Below are 14,352 nucleotides of genomic sequence, written 5' to 3'. Positions count from 1 at the left end.
GTGGCCTCATAGAATGAGTTTGGAAGTTTACCTTCCTCTGCAATTTTCTGGAAGAGTTTGAGTAGGATAGGTGTTAGCTCTTCTCGAAATTTTTGGTAGAATTCAGCTGTGAAGCCGTCTGGACCTGAGCTTTTGTTTGCTGGAAGATTTCTGATTACAGTTTCAATTTCCATGCTTGTGATGGGTCTGTTAAGATTTTCTATTTCTTCCTGGTTCAGTTTTGGAAAAATGTACTTTTCTAAGAATTTGTCCATTTCTTCCACGTTGTCCATTTTATTGGCATATAACTGCTGATAGTAGTCTCTTATGATCCTTTGTATTTCTGTGTTGTCTGTTGTGATCTCTCCATTTTCATTTCTAATTTTATTGATTTGATTTTTCTCTCTTTGCTTCTTGATGAGTCTGGCTAATGGTTTGTCAATTTTATTTATCCTTTCAAAGAACCAGCTTTTGGCTTTGTTGATTTTTGTTATGGTCTCTTTTGTTTCTTTTGCATTTATTTCTGCCCTGATTTTTAAGATTTCTTTCCTTCTACTAACTCTGGGGTTCTCCAATTCTTCCTTTTCTAGTTGCTTTAGGTGTAGAGTTAGGTTATTTATTTGACTTTTTTCTTGTTTCTTGAGGTATGCCTGTATTGCTATGAACTTTCCTCTTAGCACTGCTTTTATAGTGTCCCACAGGTTTTGGGTTGTTGTGTTTTCATTTTCATTAGTTTCTATGCATATTTTGATTTCTTTTTTGATTTCTTCTGTGATTTGTTGGTTATTCAGAAGTGTGTTGTTCAACCTCCATATGTTGGAATTTTTAATAGTTTTTCTCCTGTAATTGAGATCTAATCTTAAAAATATGGAATGCTTCACGAATTTGCGTGTCATCCTTGCGCAGGGGCCATGCTAATCTTCTCTGTATCGTTCCAATTTTAGTATATGTGCTGCCGAAGCAAGCACTGCTGTCCTCTTCTTCTCCTGCCCCCAATCCCTCCCAGCATCAGGGTCTTTTCCAATGAGTCAACTGTTCACATGAGGTGGCCAAAGTACTGGAGTTTCAGTTTCAGCATCAGTCCTTCCAATGAACACCCAGGACTGATCTCCTTTAGGATGGACTGGCTGGATCTCCTTGCAGTCCAAGGGACTCTCAAGAGTCTTCTCCAACACCACAGTTCAAAAGCATCAATTCTTCGGCGCTCAGCTTTCTTCACAGTCCAACTGTCACATCCATACATGACCACTGGAAAAACCATAGCCTTGACTAGACGGACCTTTGTTGGCAAAGTAATATCTCTGCTTTTGAATATGCTATCTAGGTTGGTTATAGCTTTCCTTCCAAGAAGTAAGCATCTTTTAATTTCATGGCTGCAATCACCATCTGCAGTGATTTTGGAGCCCCCCAAAATAAAGTCCGACGTTGTTTCCACTGTTTCCCCATCTATTTCCCATGAAGTGATGGGACCAGATGCCATGATCTTCATTTTCTGAATGTTGAGCTTTAAGCCAACTTTTCCACTCTCCTCTTTCACTTGCATCAAGAGGCTTTTAAGGTCCTCTTCACTTTCTGCCATAAGGGTGGTGTCATCTGCATATCTGAGGTTACTGATATTTCTCCTGCAATCTTGATTCCAGCTTGTGTTTCTTCCAGTCCAGCGTTTCTCAAGATGTACTCTGTATATAAGTTAAATAAGCAGGGTGACAATATACAGCCTTGACATACTCCTTTTCCTATTTGGAACCAGTCTGTTGTTCCATGTCCAGATCTAACTGTTGCTTCCTGACTTGCATATAGGTTTCTCAAGAGGCAGGTCAGGAGGTCTGGTATTCCCGTCTCTTTCAGAAGTTTCCACAGTTTATTGTGATCCACACAGTCAAAGGCTTTGGCTTAGTCAATAAAGCAGAAATAGATGTTTTTCTGGAACTCTCTTGCTTTTTTGATGATCCAGCAGATGTTGGGAATTTGATCTCTGGTTCCTCTGCCTTTTCTAAAACCAGCTTGAACATCTGGAAGTTCACGGTTCACATACTGCTGAATCCTGGCTTTTAAAGCTCAATAAGCTTTAAACAAACAACCTGGTATTATAGTGGGCTAAGACTTTAACAGACATCTCACCAACAAGACTTGCAAATGGCAGATAGGCATAAGAAAGGATGCTTAACATCACGTCATTAGGAAATTGCAAATTAAAATAACAATGTGATACCACTACATACCTCTTGTGGTTTAGTCACTAAGTCCTGTCCAACTCTGTAACCCCATGAACTATAACTCACCAAGCTCCTCTGTCCATGGAATTCTCCAGGCAAGAATACTGGAGTGGGTTCTTCCAGACCCAGGGATTAAACCCAGGTCTCCTGCACTGTAGGCTGATTCTTTACCAACACACCTATTGGAGTAACTAAAATCAGGAAAATGACAATACCAATGATGTGGAGTAACAAGAACTCTCACTTATTCCTGGAGAGACTGCAAATTGGTACAACCACTTTGGAAGACAGCTTTGCAATTTATTAACAATTAATCATCCATTGGATCATCCATTAAACCTCCATAGGAAAAGCAAGAGAGTTCCAGAAAAATATTTATTTCTGCTTTATTGAAAGCAGAAATTTATTTCTGCTTTATACCAAAGCCTTTGTCTGTGCAAACCACAACAAACTGTGGAAAATCCTTAAAGCGATGGGAATACCAGACCACCTGACCTGCCTCTTGAGAAATCTGTATGCAGGTCAGGAAGCAACAATTAGAACTAGACGTGGAACAAAAGACTGGTTTCAAATAGGAAAAGGAGTACGTCAAGGCTGTATATTGTTACCCTACTTATTTAACTTATATGCAAAACACATCATGAGAAATGCTGGGCTGAAGAAAGCACAAGCTGGAATCAAGTTTGCCGGGAGAAATGTCAATAACCTCAGATAGGCAGATGACATCGCCCTTATGGCAGAAAGTGAAGAGGAACTAAAGAGCCTCTTGATGAAAGTGAAAGAGCAGAGTGAAAAAATTGGCTTAAAACTCAACATTCAGAAAACGAAGATCATGGCATCCGGTCCCATCACTTCATGGCAAATAGATGGGGAAACAGTGGAAACAGTGGCTGATTCTATTTTTGGGGGTTCCAGAATCACTGCAGATGGTGATTGCAGCCATGAAATTAACAGATGCTTGCTCCTTGGAAGAGAAGTTATGACCAACCTAGATAGCATATTCAAAAGCAGAGACATTACTTTGCCAAAAAAGGTCTGCCTAGTCAAAGCCATGATTTTTCCAGTAGTCATGTATGGATGTGAGAGTTGGGCTATAAAGAAAGCTGAGTGCTGAAGAATTGATGTTTTTGAACTGTGGTGTAGAGAAGACTCTTGAGAGCCCCTTGGACTGCAAGGAGATCCAACCAGTCCATCCTAAAGGAAATCAGTCCTGAGTATTCATTAGAAGGACTGATGCTGAAGCTGAAACTCCAATACTATGGCCACCTGATGTGAAGACCTGACTCATTTAAAAAAACCCTGATGCTGGAAAATTCTTAAACAGAAGGGAATAATAGACCATCTAACGAGTCTCTTGAGAAACCTGTATGCAGGTCAGGAAGCAACAGTTAGAACTGGACATGGTTCTGCTTTATTGACTATCCCAAAGCCTTTGACTGTGTGGATCACAATAAACTGTGGAAAATTCTGAGAGAGATTGGAATACCAGACCACCTGACCTGCCTCTTGAGAAATCTTGTATGCAGGTCAGGAAGCAACAGTTAGAACGGTACATGGAACAACAGACTGGTTCCAAATAGGAAAAGGAGTACATCAAGGCTGTATATTGTCACCCTGCTTATTTAACTAATATATAGAGTACATCATGAGAAACGCTGGACTGGAAGAAACACAAGCTGGAATCAAGATTGAGGGAGAAATATCAATAACCTCAGATAGGCAGATGACGCCACCCTTATGGCAGAAAGTGAAGAGGAACTCAAAAGCCTCTTGATGCAAGTGAAAGAGGAGAGTGAAAAAGTTGGCTTAAAGCTCAACATTCAGAAAACGAAGATCATGGCATCCGGTCCCATCACTTCATGGGAAATAGATGGGGAAACAGTGGAAACAACGTCGGACTTTATTTTGGGGGGCTCCAAAATCACTGCAGATGGTGATTGCAGCCGTGGAATTAAAAGACGCTTACTCCTTGGAAGAAAAGTTATGACCAACCTAGATAGCATATTCAAAAGCAGAGACATTACTTTGCCAACTAAGGTCTGTCTAGTCAAGGCTATGATTTTTCCAGTGGTCATGTATGGATGTGAGAGTTGGACTGTGAAGAAGGCTGAGTGCCGAAGAATTGATGCTTTTGAACTGTGGTGTTGGAGAAGACTCTTGAGAGTCCCTTGGACTGCAAGGAGATCCAACCAGTCCATTCTAAAGGAGATCAACCCTGGGATTTCTTTGGAAGGAATGATGCTAAAGCTGAAACTCCAGTACTTTGGCCACCTCATGAGAAGAGTTGACTCATTGGAAAAGACTCTGATGCTGGGAGGGATTAGGGGCAGGAGGAGAAGGGGACAACAGAGGATGAGATGGCAGGATGGCATCACTGACTCGATGGACGTGAGTCTGATTGAACTCCGGGAGTTGGTGATGGACAGGGAGGCCTGGCGTGCTGCAATTTATGGGGTCGCAAATAATTGGACATGACTGAGCGACTGAACTGAACTGAACTGAATATCATGGCATCTGATCCCATCACTTCATGGGAAATAGATGGGGAAACAGTGGAAACAGTGTCAGACTTTATTTTGGGGGGCTCCAAAATCACTGCAGATGGTGATTCCAGCCATGAAATTAAAAGACGCCTACTCCTTGGAAGGAAAGTTATAACCAACCTAGATAGCATATTTAAAAACAGAGACATTACTTTGTCAACTAAGGTCTGTCTAGTAAAGGCTATGGTTTTCCAGTAGTCATTTATGGATGTGAGAGTTGTACTATAAAGAAAGCTGAGCACTGAAGATTTGATGCTTTTGAACTCTGGTGTTGGAGACGATTCTTGAGAATCCCTTGGACTGCAAGGAGATCCAACCAGTCTATGCTAAAGGAGATCAGTCCTGGGTGTTCTTTCGAAGGACTGATGTTGAAGGTGAAATTCCAAAACTTTGGTCACCTGATGCAAAGAGCTGACTCATTGGAAAAGACCCTAATGCTGGGAAGGATTAGGGGCAGGAGGAGAAGGGGACAACAGAGGATGAGATGGCTGGATGGCATCACCAACTCGATGCACATGAGTTTGAGTAAACTCCAGGAGTTGGTGATGGACAGGGAGGCCTGGAGTGCTGTGATTCATGGAGTTGCAAAGAGTCAGACTTGACTGAGCAACTGAACTGAACTGAACTGAACTGATGCTGGGAAAGATTGAAGGCTAGAGAAGAAGGGGATGACAGGGGATGAGATGGTTGGATGGCATCTCGGACTCAATGGACACGAGTTTGAATAAATTCCTGGAGTTGCTGATGGACAGGGAGGCCTGGCGTGCTGCAGTCCATGGGGTCACCAAGAGTCAGACGTGACTGAGTGACTGAACTGAACTGAACAATTAATTAATCATAGTCTTCCCACATGATCCAGCAATCATGCTCTTAGGTATTTACACACATAAATTGAAAAACAAAAACCTACACCCAAATGTTTACAAGAATTTTATTCATAATTTTCAGTAACTGGAAATAACCATGATGCTCTTCAAAAGGAAATGGATAAATTATGTTTCATTCATACAAAGGAATTTTATTCTGAAAAAAAACATAAGCTACCAAAAATACAGAGGGATTTTAAATGGATATTGATCTCTGAAATAAAACATTTGTAAAGGGCTATGTAGTGTATGATTCTAACTGTATGACATTCTGGGAAAGGCAAACCTGTAATGACAGTAAAGAGAGCAGTAATTGCTGGGGGAGACGGGTGAATAGATGTTGCAGGAGGGGTTTACAGGGCACTGAGACTACTCTTTCCGTATGATGCTGTAATGGTGAATTCAGGACACTATGCATCTGTTAAAATCCATGGAACTATACAGTACTTAGTGAACTTTAATGTAAACTATGGACTTTAATTAATAATAATGTATCAATATCAGTTATCAATTATAACAGGTGCACCACTAATTCAAGATGTTAATAATAGGGAAACTGTGATTAAGGAATAGAATATTTACAGGAATTCTCTGTACTGTCTGCACAGTTTCATTTAAACATAGGAAGGCTCTAAAAGAGTCAAATAAAATAATAAAACAAAACCCTGGGGGTCAGCAAGGGTTTTTCAGCACCACGCAGCTGACTACTGTCATGGTCCAAGCTACAAGTCTAATGTCTTCACCCCAATTCAGGTAAAAATGCTCATTTCTAAGAAGAAGGGAGAGAGATAGAGGGGAGAAATCTTCCTTTATACTGGAGCTGTCCACCAAATTACAGATGGGAGCTATACCAGGCAGCTTTATTCTTAAAGCCAGGGTGACTATACGTGCTGGTTTGCCTGGAATAGTCTTGGCTTATGCCTGTGACCGGCATAAATATTAATAGTGCTCCTCTTGACATGGAAACAACCTAAGTGTTCATCAATAGATGAATGGATAAAGAAGATATGGCAGATAGACAGAGAGAGAGAGAGATAGGGGGAAGGGAGGGAAAGATACTTCAGTCATAAAAGAGAAGGAAATTCTGCCATTTGATAGAACAGAGATAGACTTCAGGGCTTCCCAGGTGGCACTAGTGCTAAAGAACTCACCCATCAATGCAGGAGGACATAAGAGACTCAGGTTTGACCCCTGGGTTGGAAAGATCCCCCGGAGGAGGGCATGGCAACCCACTCCAATATGCTTGCTTGGAGAAGCCCATGGACAGAGGAGACTGGCAGGCTACAGTCCATAGCGTCGCACAGAGTCAGACACAACAAGCAACTTAGCAAGCACGGATGAACTTCAAGGGCATTATGCTAAGTGAAATAAGTCACATACAGAAAGTCAAATGCTGTATTATCTCATTTATATATGCAATCTTAAAAAACTGAACTCATAGAAACAGAACAGATTGGTGGTTGCCAGAAGTGGGTGGGGCGGGGTGGGTAAGAGGTGGGGAAATTCAGAGAGGGTGATCAAAAGGTACAAACTTCCGGCTATAAGATAAATAAATCCTGGAGATGAAAGGTACAACACAATAAATTTAGTGAGCAATAAATATTAAATTATATATTTGAAAGTTGCTAAGAGAGTAGATCTTAAAAGTTCTCATCACATGAAAAAAAATTGCAAGTATGTGAAGTGATGGATGTTAACTAAACTTCAGTGAAGTGAAAGTGTTAGTTGCTCAGTCATGCCCGAATCTTTGTGATCCCATGGACTGTAGCCTGCCAGGCTCCTCTGGCCATGGAATTCTCCAGGCAAGAATACTGGAATGTGTAGCCACTCCATTCTCCAGGGGATCTTCCCGACCCAGGGATTGAACCTATGTCTCCTGCATTGCAGGAAGAGTCTCTACCCTCTGAGCCACCAGGTGAGCCCTATGGTAATAATTTCACAAAATTTACAAATATCAAACCATCATGTTGCATACCTTAAACTGATACGAAATTATATATCAGTTATATCTCAATAAAACTGGAAAATATAGTATCCCTTTCCAGTCTCAGAACTGGCCAGTTTTATACAATTCATTATATGACATTCTACTGGAAGCAGACTTTTAGTACCTTCAATAATTACTTTATAAAATATATACACTGTTACTATTTCCATCTCATAGATGAAAACTGAGGCACTAGAAATATTTAAAGATATAATGGCCAAAAAAATGTTGAAATTGGACTAAACCCATAAACCCATAGATTCAAGGAACTCAGTGAATCCCAAAGAGTATCAATATATATACACAACCCACACCAATGCATCTCATAATCAAATTGCACATCAGTGAGACAAAATCTTAAAAGTGACCAGAGGAGAAAGATAGACTTCAAAGATAGTGAAACATAGTGAAACAAAAGAAAGATAGTGAAACATAGAAAGATAGTGAAATAAAGAATGATTACATTATCAGAAACTATGCAAGTGAGGTAATCATAGAACACCATTTTAAAGAGCTAAATGAAAAAACTGTTGGAATTGTATATATAATGGAGACACCCTTCTGTGTTCTGGAAAAGTCCATGCATATCTGTTGTGACAGAAAGTAACCAAGTGGTTGGCTTACACCAGAAATGGTGGGTGGAGATTGATTGCAAAAGAGGCACGAGAGAATTTGGGGGATGACAGAAATGTTTTTTTATCTTGATCATGGTAATAGCTGCACATCTGTATATTTGTCCAAAATTATTGCACTATACACTCAAAAGAGGTATGTTTAATTAAATTGAATTAATTTTTACCTCAATTTTATTTTTTTTTTAAATTATTTGACAACTGCAACACTTTAAATTTCCAAACAAATCCTTGGTTGCTCTACTCTAGTTAAAACTCAGCTCTTTATTTTCCAGCTGAATAGACACTTGTGAATGACCTGGAGCTTGAAAGCTGCCTTATAGTCACCCCACTCTGTCTTTCAACAAGCCACTATGCTCTCTGAAAAGTAGTACCCAATACCCCACCAGAGATCCAAACAATATTCAGAACTATTCCAGATGTGGTCAGAGTTCTCTGAATTCTGAAGCCTGGTGAGATTCAGGTGACCTCTATCCCAGTCACCCAGTCACTGATAGCAAGTTGAAGCCCCAGTATCATCACCAACAGGAATAAATGCATTTTCTAGTTGGTTTGGTCATGAATTACAAATATCTCTAACAAGTATATAACAACTGATTCCACAGGCAATTTCAAAACACTTGTCACTGTTTCTCTTCAGTACATTCCCCAGATTCTGAGTAAAAGATTTTCAAATGTTAGTGGCTGATTGTTTATATATAATACAGATTCTGCCCCCTACGACTCTACTCCTCCACCTGAGTTAGTAGGCTGGAGCCTGTTATCTGAATGTTAAAGAAGCACCTGGTTCAGGGAGTCTGAGGACCACATCTTAAGAACTATTTGTGAACTGGAGGAGCCTCAGGAGTGCTAAAGACTCACAGGAAAGTCATCTGGAAGTAGGAGCACAAGAAATTCCTAGAATCCCCTGAAGGTAGGAATGGCTGAAAGGCTTTGGAGGTTGTCAGAAAGAGGATTGAAAGGGTAAAAGTGTTCTAGGTGAAAAGTGCTAGAAGGAAAGGTTCAGATGTGATTGCTTTAATCCTGGCTTCTCATCCTACCGCCCTTTAGGGAGTTCAGGTCTCGGTGGACTCTTGCATATCAAGATGTGATATTCTACATCTTCTTTGATCCTATAATATTTAGTTATCCCTCTGTCCCTCAGGAGAAGGCACTGAGATAGAGCTTGGCATGCAGGAAATTTAGTAGAGACTGTTCTGGGATCAACAGACATGGAAAGAGATGGAAGCAAGACTGGGTGGAGGAAGAAGCTGGGCTGTGATGCAGATAGACTCAGCCAGTCCCTGGGGGAGCTCTGAAATAGGAATGAGACCTTCAGCACTGTCTCAACCTGGGGCACCTCCAGCTGGCCTGTTATTGCCTGTGCCCCAGAGAAAGGGTGAGAACATCAGAAAGGGAATGCCTTTCAGATGAGTCCTCCTGTAGAAGGCTGATAGCTGATCCCCGCATCACTCTCAGCAACTGGGGAATAAGTCCATAACGTCCAAAGCAGGATCTGAGTGGTGCATTGTTGCAGCCATGATACTTCCTCACTTTCTTTTGCTGATGTTTTTCAAGAATAATATTAATATTTTAGCTGAACATTTCATCAGAATAAGTTTCTCAATCTTCTAGGCGATGTTTGCATATATAGATAATTCCATTGAACCCATGACCTCTTGGTTCCCTTTTCCTGCCCTCTTCCACCTGATAAACTCCTACTTGTTCTTCAATTATCAATCCAATGTGACCTTCTCTGTGAAGTTTCTCAATTTCTACTAGTAGACACAGGCTTTGCACCCTCTGTATTCCTAGGGACCTCCAGCTATCTCTGCAAAGATATAGTCTGTGGTATTTTCATGTCTGCATGTGTTTCTCATGATTAGAACATGAGATCCTGGGGAAAGGAACTGGGTCACTATTTTATTTGTATGACCCCAGCACTCTGGTGCTGGAACAGTATCAATATTTAATTATATCAGTTGATATGAATGTAGTAATGGCTCCATGATCTTGGAAAAGCCTCTCCTAAGTATTGTGGGAATCTAAGGAAAGCTAATGACTTGGCACTTGGTCAAACATTATTTTTTCATGCTTGTTATTTTTTAAGATTAGAGAGAATTTGAATTTGAAAGCCTTTGCTTTCAGAAATAAATTTAATTAATGATGTATTTTCTCACATGCTAGTTAAAGTAATGCTCAAAATCCTCCAAGCTAGCCTTCAACAGTACATGAACCGTGAAATTTCAGATGTTCAAGCTGGATTGAGGAAAGACAGAAGAACCAGAGATCAAATTGCCAACATCTGCTGGATCATTGAAAAACCAAGAGAGTTCCAGGAAAACATCTACTTCTGCTTTATTGACTATACCAAAGCCTTTGACTGTGCGGACCACAACAAACTGGAAAATTCTGAAAGAGATAGGAATACCAGACAACCTGACCTGCCTCTTGAGAAATCTGTATGCAGGTCAGGAAGCAACAGTTAGAACTGGACATGGAACAACAGACTGATTCCAAATAGGAAAAGGAGTACATCAAGGCTGTATATTGTCACCCTGCTTATTTAACTTATATGCAGAGTACATCATGCGAAATGCTGGGGGACGGGGGGGATGAAGCACAAGCTGGAATCAAGATTGCCGGGAGAAATATCAATAACCTCAGATATGCAGATGACACCACCCTTATGGTGGAAAGTGAAGAAGAACTAAAGACCCTCTCGATGAAAATGAGAGAGAGTGAAAAAGTTGGCTTAAAATTCAACATTCAGAAAAAACTAAGATCATGGCCTCTGGCCCCATCTCTTCACAGCAAATAGATGGGGAAACAGTGGAAACAGTGACAGACTTTATTTTTGGGGGTTCCAAAATCACTGCAGATGGTGACTGCAGCCAGGAAATTAAAAGGTGCTTGCTCCTTGGAAGAGAAGTTATGACCAACCTAGATAGCATATTCAAAAGCAGAGATATTACTTTGCCAACAAAGGTCCATCTAGTCAAGTCTGTGGTTTTTCCAGTAGTCCTGTATGGATGTGAGAGTTGGACTGTGAAGAAAGCTGAGTGCTGAAGAATTGATGCTTTTGAACTGTGGTGAACTTGGAGAAGACTCTTGAGAGTCCCTTGGACTGCAAGGAGATCCAACCAGTCCATCCTAAAGGAGATCAGTCCTGGGTGTTCATTGGAAGAACTGATGTTGAAGCTGAAACTCCAATACTATGGCCACCTGATGTGAAGAACTGACTCATTTGAAAAGACCCTGATGCTGGGAAAGATTGAAGGTGGGAGAAGAAGGGGATGATAGAGAATGAGATGGTTGGATGACATCACCGACTCAATGGACATGAGTTTGAGTAAACACTGGGAGTTGGCAATGGACAGGGAGGCCTGGCATTCTGCAGTCCATGTGGTCGCAAAGAGTCGGAAATGATTGAGCAACAGAACTGAACTGAACTGTATTTTCTATTGATCAAAGTAAGATCATTGTTCTAAAAGCTCTAAGAATACACTACCATGTGTAAAATAGATAGCTAGTGGTCAAAAAAATGAACAAACAAAAAAACAAAAAAGTTGTTTTATAACACATGGAGCTCAGCTTGTTGCTCTGTGATGACCTAGAAGGGTGGGAAGCTCTAAAGGGAGGGATATATGTATACTTATAGCTGATCCACGTTGATGTACAGCAGAAACCAATACAACATTGTAAAGCAAATACCCTCCAATTAAAAATAAATTCAAAAAACAAATAAAAGCTCTAAGAATGTGCCATCCCTTCTTCTGTACTTCTTCTCATTTCTTTTGTGAATTTAAAAATAAGTGTGTTTGCAGGCAGATTGAGGAAACTGAAATCAGAAAACTGGTCACTTATACTTGGTTAACATATTATAACAAGCATTCTGTAGTTCCAGATTTTTTTAGCAGACTCTCAACTTCCAGCTGTCTGTACCAATAGAGAGCTGTATGTGAGCACCCGAGTTATCTGGTTCTGATTTCTCATTTACCTTAGTGATGGTTTAGTGCTCTTTTTAGATTGGCAGCTGAGGCAAAGCTATTAATAGCTAGCTGTCCTCCTCATCGGCTTGTGTTTTACTTCCGTTTCCTCATCTGTAAAATGAGAAAAGCTCCCCCAGAAATTCTAATATTTCTTCCAGTTCTAACATTCTTTATTTTACTTTCTGTCTATATTGAAGCATAGAACTGCTAATTCTTAAATGTTTTGATATTTACATATGATTTAAAACTTAGACAATGTTGCCCTCATAGGACATGATTTCTATTTAAAGGTAGGTAAGATTTGGAACCCTTTTTCGGAATAGTCATTCCTATTTTTCTTTGGATAATCTAACAAAATGTTGCTACATTAAAAATTTCATATGAATGCATAATAACCTAAAATATTTTTAGAGCAGTTTTCTGTTTTTTTGTTTGTTCATTTTTTTGACCATGCCACGCGGCATGTAGGATCTTAGTTACCTGACCAGGGATCAGATCTGCGGCCTCTGCCGTGGAAGCATGGAGTCTTAACCACTGGACTGAAAGGGAAGTCCCATCCTAAAATATTTTTATCAAGAAATATGTATATGAGACAAGGGGAAAGGGAGATCAAAATGGGAAATAGGTGATGTAAGGCTGCTACTTAGAAATAACTTAATTTCCAAGCCCTGGGACTAAAATTAGAACCCTTACTCATGGATGGTATCTATGGCACTTGGCAGAGGACAGAAAAGCGGGAGCTTGAGGATGGTATTTAATCTCTCTGTGTGTATCTCTGTCTCCCTCTCTGAATTCTCACATAATGCATTTTATGCAGTTACAAATAAAAGGCTCATTTCTGGGGAACTAGACATACATGGGGAATCTCTGAGAAGAAATGACAAGAAGTTAAGTTAAATGGTGTGTGCAGAAGAGAAAGTTGGAACAAAACGATGTGTTTTTGGAGATGTTTGGCATCGTCAAAAACATCACACTAGCGGTTTCCTGGTATCTGTGAAACTTGGACCCATTTAAGGTGCCATATTTGATAGATTATTGGAGAAGGAAATGGCAACCCACTCCAGTATTCTTGCCTGGAGAATCCCAGGGACAGAGAAGCCTAGTGGGCTGCCATCTATGGGGTCACACAGAGTCGGACACAACTGAAGCGACTTAGCAGCAGCAGCAGCAACATTTGATAGATTATGGCAGAACTAAAGAGAAACTGGAGTGATGCTATTTTTTTTTTAAGCTTTATTGCTTTCTGAAAGATAAATTTCTTCTTTGAACATTATCTATGCCCTTCTATGAGATATATTTCTATACTCCCTGGCCAGTTGGGAGCCAATAACAGTTAATTTCTTTCTTTGGCAGCCTCCTGATCTTACAATGAATTTTTTAGGTAATGGTCTTAAAACACAAGAGATGCAAGGATGATATAGAATCAGAGAATTCTGAAGTTGGAAAGGGCCCCTGAGGACAAAATTTCACAGCTGCTCTGTGACTTTGTTTCATTCCCTGTACCTAATAAACCATCTAGTCCAACTGAGATGCAGAGACTGAGGTCTGTGTGGGAAGCAGGGCTACTGAGTTTTAGCTCTCATTTTTTGGCACAAATCACTTAACATTTGGTTAACTCTCAGTGAACCCCTGGTTGACCTTGAGCAAAACATTTAATCTTCAGTTTTGTTCATCAGAGAATAGAGTTGAATTAGAAAATTGCAAGAGCCTCTTTCAGTTGGGAACATTCCGTCCCTTCTTGATGCCACACCCAAAGCTAAGTGATGCGTTTTCCCTCTCAACTGCCCGATTCGGTTGCCCACTGCCTTAAGAAAACTTAATACACACAAAAAACAATATTCAAATGAAGGTAGGGGATTGCATTCATATTACAAAAGCACTCTCTCCTTTAGAGGCATAAATTTCCTTTAAATAGTTAACTACTGAATACATTTTTATTTTATGACAATTACATTTTTATACTTTTTGGTAATGCATGTTTGATGAAAAGTCCAATGTACCCTCCAGTAATCAGCACCCTCAAGTTTATCATATCCCTCCCACTCTGACCTCATGTTTATAGCCTGAGCAATATCTTCCCATAACTTCCATATTATCCACAATTCCTCGTATATCCTCCATCCCCATTCTTTTCTCTATGCCACATCCCTCTGCACCA

General features: G+C 40.2%; 1 non-coding gene across 1 annotated transcript; it reads right to left on the bottom strand.

The window, feature by feature from the left end:
- Positions 1-840: 840 nt before the first annotated feature.
- Positions 841-947, bottom strand: LOC128052924 (U6 spliceosomal RNA). The gene has a single exon (XR_008199876.1). It is a non-coding gene; the product is annotated as a U6 spliceosomal RNA (small nuclear RNA).
- Positions 948-14,352: the final 13,405 nt, after the last annotated feature.

This window comes from Budorcas taxicolor, chromosome 8, assembly GCF_023091745.1.
Source record: "Budorcas taxicolor isolate Tak-1 chromosome 8, Takin1.1, whole genome shotgun sequence".
Lineage (NCBI taxonomy): Eukaryota > Metazoa > Chordata > Mammalia > Artiodactyla > Bovidae > Budorcas > Budorcas taxicolor.
This window is presented reverse-complemented; position numbering and strand designations above follow the sequence as displayed.